Source organism: Pleurodeles waltl, chromosome 7 (genome assembly GCF_031143425.1).
Source record: "Pleurodeles waltl isolate 20211129_DDA chromosome 7, aPleWal1.hap1.20221129, whole genome shotgun sequence".
NCBI classification, from domain to species: Eukaryota; Metazoa; Chordata; class Amphibia; order Caudata; family Salamandridae; genus Pleurodeles; species Pleurodeles waltl.
Window position 1 is genome coordinate 650,855,744 of NC_090446.1, and position 6,000 is coordinate 650,861,743.

Genomic DNA, 6,000 nt, shown 5'->3' on the forward strand with positions numbered 1-6,000 from the left:
TCAAGTGTGGCCTTGGCCTATGTGTTATGGCCCTGTTTGCCACAGACATTTTGGAGTGGGCATTGTCCCTCCAATTGTATATATTGTACACACTGTTTAGTGCTTTAAGGATTTATTTATCTAAATTTGTAATATTACACTCACTTCAATCAATTCCTTTTGTCCTTACATTATTCCTGAGGGTTAGGGGTGTATATGTGAGGTTGTTGCATCTGTTTGTGTGAATGGCGTTGGGGGTGTGGGTGGGGGTGTAACATGTTGCCTGTGTGTGTGTCACTCTCTTTTTCCTCCCCCCCTCCCTTGTGTGCTAGGTGCAGTAGTCACCGTGGTCGGCTTCGCCACCGTTCGTGTTCCTGGTTTAGGAGGAAGTAGACCAGCATTGGAAAGATGTGCAGTTCGGGCTCCTTGGCGTTGTGGTTCTTCCTTGAATGTCAAGAGCTGAGTTGTTTCCCTTCTGTGTACTGTTTCTGCCGTCTTTTGATGGGCGTTGTTACCACCCCGGAAAAGGTGGCGGATTGGTGTGTCATAATACAATGGGTAGTACATTGTGTTTTCACCTGGCTGTTGGTAGTTACCGCTGCGGTGTTTGTTGCTACCGCCGTGGCGGTCGGAATGTTAAAGTGGCTGCATGTGTTGGCGGTTTCCTCCGTGGTCATAATTCCATTTTTTTTTACCGCCGCTTTATCACCGACCACCAGAGCTGAAATGAGGTCCATAGTCTGGGGGAAGAGGGTGAGGGGTTTGATGTATGGATGGTAAAGGAGGGTTGGTGAAAGGTGTGTCAAAGACAAACACTACACAAAACAATGAAAATTTCCATCAGCGTGCTGAGCAGCACACCATCATCAGTCTGTTGTGGAAAATATAAAGGAATGAGTATGGCACAATTAAGTTAAATGCATTACAAACACTCTTTTAGCCCCTGAGGGACCAAAGATAGTTTAGATCTAAATGTTCTGTCAACTAGGCTTGAAAAATACAAATTATGGAGGAGTAAAGTGAACCCACCCAGTTCTAACAAAATTCTGATTGTTAAAAGAAAAATGCTGAATTGCCAAAGTAGGCAGTGTATCTGTATTCTTCTCAGAAGTCTTTCTCTCTTGAGTGCCTGGCTGATCCTGTCTGATAGGTAAGCTTTTGCCGTTCGATCATGCAAGAGAGGAATAGGCATACTGATTGAAAAACAGAAACTGTATTGTAAAGTCAAGGAGAAGGACAGAAGGAAGGTAAGCTTCATAAGGAGTAAGGAGTGTACCAAGATGACTCAGAGGAAGAGCATGGACATAAGAGGAGTTTCACATTTGAGGCAGCAATTCAGCACTCACATACTCAATAGCATTTCCCAAATCAACGCACATCTCTTCAGTCCACAGAACTGAGTGAGTACAAGGCCTCAGAGTCATCAGCATCATCAAGGTTTCCCTTTGAAGCCGATAACTTCCTTCTTTTGGCTGTTAAGGTAGTAGAGCCCTGGATCGTTCCATCCTCCTCCTGACTCCGAGTAACTCCATCCCACTACCAACCCGAGCGAGGTAGACCTGTTGTGCGCTGCCGAAGAACAAATAGAGAAACAGAAATGGAGTATCATCATCAAAATGCTTTAGTCTTCTATTTTTAAGCCATAACATTCACATAAATACAAAATACATAAAATACTTTGTTAAATACAGTAAAATAAAATATTATACAATAAATACATCCTAAAAAATAAACCACCAACACCTGAAGAAGTCTTCAAAACACATAATACACACAATCCGAGCAACGTAATATTCACATCATACAAAGTGTATTGCACAAGGAGACCCAAAGTTTAAAACAAACCTTAATATCTAGTACGTATCTTCAAGGCACTATGTATAACATTTAAAACAGCAAGGATAACTCTTTGATTACCCAACTGTAACAAATAAGCAAAAGCAGCAAAACGCGACTCAAGACCTAGTGCATGCAGCACTCAATGCAAAAATTGCTGCCTTTGGGGAGCATAGAAGGAAAAAAACAATACAAAGTGCAATGTGCTATGTCCTGCTGAAACTGACAATGAATGTAAGGGAAGAGAAGGGAACCCAAGCCGTTCTGGGGAAAAGCCACTAGGAAATGTATTGTTTGAGTGTGTGTTGGTGGGGAGAAAAAGGTAAAGTCGACATGGCATCCCTCTGGGTGCCTTTCCTACAAACCACTCCCTGTGGCTTAGGTAAGGCACCCCTCTAGCAGGCCCTACATCCCTAAGCAGGGTGCACTATACCACAGCTGAGGGCATAGCTGCATGAGCAATATGCCCCTACAGTGCCTAAGTCAATTCTTAGACATTGTGAAGGCAGTGTGGCCATATTGAGTACATGATCTGGGAGTCTGTCATTACGAACGCCATTACTCCATGATGGCTTCACTGAAGACTGAGAAGTTTGGTATCAAACCTCTCAGCTCAATAAATCCACACTCATGACATTGTTGAATTTATTGAAAAATACACATGCAGGGCATCTTATTGATGCCCCCTTTATTTCACCCAACCCTCTAGTATAGGGCTGACCAGTCTGTGCAAGCCTGCCACTAACAGACAAGTTTCTGACCTCATGGAGTGAGAACCTTTGCACTCTCTCGGGTCAGAAAAAAATGCCTTCTCTGGACGGAGGTGCTTAACACCTCCCCCCTGCAGGAACTGCAACACTTGGCATTTAGCCTCAAAGGCTCCTGTCTCCTGTTACACTGTCCCAGGGCACTCTAGCTAGTGGAGATGCCCACCTCCCTCAGATCAGGCCCCACTTTTGGTGGCAGGTCCGGTGGGAAAATTAGCAAACACCAGGAGGAGTGTCCACCCCAGCTGGGACGACCCCTAGGGTGCCGAGAGCGGAGTGAACCCCTCTTGGAAAAATCCTCCATCTTGGTTTGGAGGCTGTTAGCCAAAGGGCTAGGAATGTGCCCCCCTTCCCACAGGGAGTGGGCATATGAAGGGTATAGCCAGCATTAGGGAGAGTAGCCATTGGGGACTACCCTCCGACTTCTGGAACACCCCTAAATCTAGTGTTTAGAGGCACTCCTGAACCTTGCTCCTCAGATTCATGGCGACCTAACAGGAAGAAGAAGGCCTGAAGTGCCGCACCAGCAGAGAAGACTCCAGATGACAACTGACTTGGCACTAGCCCTACTGGCTTGTCTGCAGCTTCAAGAATCCTGCTTCAGGAAGACAGCTCACCCTACAGGACCAGCAACCTCTACAAACCCCCAGAGGACTGCCTGCCTACCCAAGTACCGTGACCTCCTGAGGACAGCAGCCCTGTCCACAAAGAAACCTCCAAGAAGGACTCCAGAGCCGTCCCAGATCCGCTAGCCCTGCCACTCTGCACCCGATGCCCATGGTCTGTGTCCAGGTGGCCCACGGTCCAGAGAAGGTACCCCAGGCAATTCTGACCTTCAATTCCACTCTGATTTGACACCTCTTGTCCAATACCATGATGCCTGCAGCCTAAATTCAGAGGACCGGATGCCTAAAGGTACCCCGGAACCCACAGCCCCCTGGCCTTGCGGAACCAAACCAATGGTCCAGCAATGTCCAGTGGGCTCTCTACTTACCTGTCCAGCTGTTGGTTTTCTTCAGTCGACTCCCTGGAAAAAGCTTGCAGCATCTTTGTGACCCCCGGGTTCCCTCATTGAAAGCTTTGGGCGCCAAACACTGTCTTTGTACTTTGCACCCGTCCACCCCTGTGCTGCTGAGGGTGTGTGTTTGGTGCTGACCTAAACCCCCCCCAGGTCTGTGCCCTGAAGTCGTGGGTATTTACCTGCAAGCACCTTCTTTCTGAGCACCAACTGTCTCCACAGGATTCCACTGGGGGCCCAACACCAACTGTAACCTTTGAACCCATCTGGCTCCGTGGTGCTGTTGGTGCACCCTCGGTGTCTAACTAACTAACCCCTGTCGACACCTTAACACCTAAGGAATGGAATTGTAAGTCAAGCACTTGCCTATGAATTGTGTTGTTACTTTTCCTCCTCTAGGACTGAATTGCTTTCTATGAGAAACTGCACTGTGTACACTTTTGAAACTGAAAAGTATTACTTACCTGTAAACTGTTTTATCTGTAAATTCTAAACAAAGTGCGTTTGATACTTGAAAGTGATACATTCTTGAAACTGTACTTAACTGCAACAAAGATCTTTTTGGTTCTAGAAATGAAGTAACAAAGTATATTTTTGATACATAAAACAATCAGCCTGGAATTAGTCATTGAGTGTGTGAAATCCATGGTGGTAAGCACTATCAGTGCCAGGGAATCCCTTCCCTGGCACTGAGAGGGGTCTCCCCCACCCCCACCCCGACTCCCTCCCCTACACCCCCCACCACCCCTGCCACCCCCAAAGGTGGCAGGGCCCCCCTCCCCACCCAGACCCCCAACATAACATTACTCACACGCACCCGACACGCATGCAGGCACCACCAACACACACACGCACACACCCCGACATACAAGCGTACATCCACACACACAGTCAGACATGCACACCCACATTCAAACATACACGCACACATCCATACAGACATACCCACAGCCATACACGCACTCATTCCCATACACACAACACCCCCGCAAGCATACACGCACTCACACACCCCCTCTACATACACACACGCACACCCCCATGCACGCACACAACACACAACACCCCCCAACCCCCTCCCCTAACGGACGATCAACTTACCTGTTCCGTCGATCCTCCGGGAGGGGACGGAAGCCATGGGGTCAGCTCCGCCGACACCACACCGCCAACAGAACACCGCCACGGCGAATCACAGGACGTGATTCGCTGGGCGGTGTTCTGTTGGCGTGGCGCTGGAGGTGGAGCAACCTCCACTTCCCCGCCGCCCGCATGTATGGCTGTTGGCGGCTCTCCGTCGGAATAACGACGGAGAGCAGCCAACAGTCATAATATGCCGAGCGGCAAACCGCCTGCACAGGCAGTCTTCCGCACGGCGGTCCCTCAGCGGTCTTGCAAAAAGACCGCCGAGGTCGTAATGACCCCCTTAGTCACTAAGGATTCTGAGCGATTAATCTTAAGGCCCAGTGAGTCCATCATTTTTTTTAAAAGAGTCTAAAAGAAGCTGAAGGGCAGTAGCTGTTCAAGCTGTAAGAACAGCATTGTCTGCATAAAACAGAATGGGAAGTCCTTTCATGCCCATTTTAGGACTATGGGCCTGATTACAACTTTGGAGGAGGTGTTAATCCGTCCCAAAAGTGACGGTAAATTGACGGATATACCACCAGCCGTATTACGAGTCCATTACATCCTATGGAACTCGTAATACGGCTGGTGGTATATCCGTCACTTTACCGTCACTTTTGGGACGGATTAACACCTCCTCAAAAGTTGTAATCAGGCCCATATTTCCCCTCCCTAGACAAGTTGTCAAAAGATGGAATTAATATAAATTAAAAATATAAAGGGGCCAGGACACAACCCTGTCTAACCCCGATAACCAATGGGAACTCATCTGTAAGATTCCCTCCCTTATTATAACGGACTCTGGCTATTGTTTGTTAGTGAAGCCTCCTAAGGAGAGAAACAATGGGGGTTATAACAACTTTGGAGGAGGTGTTAATCCGTCCCAAATGTGACGGATATACCACCAGCCGTATTACGAGTTCCATAGGATATAATGGACTCGTAATAACCCTCAATGTCTCTATTGATCCCCAAATTCAGGATAATAGTCCAGAGCTTTGCACAGTTAACCGTATCAAAACACATGTAAGATCCATTAATGGAAGATGGACAGAACCTTTCTTAACCTTAGTGTACTTTTGAATAATGAGGGAAAGTTTTAATGAATGTTCCACAGTCTCCAGACCAGGTCAAAAGCCAAACTATACTTCGGAGAGCCCCTGTTACTCTGTCACCTAAGTTTCTAGTTTATACAGTATAACTCTACCCAGTATCTTAACTGTTCTGTCCAAAAGAGAAATAGGGCAGAAGCAATGGGGAGAACTCGTCTTTTGTTAA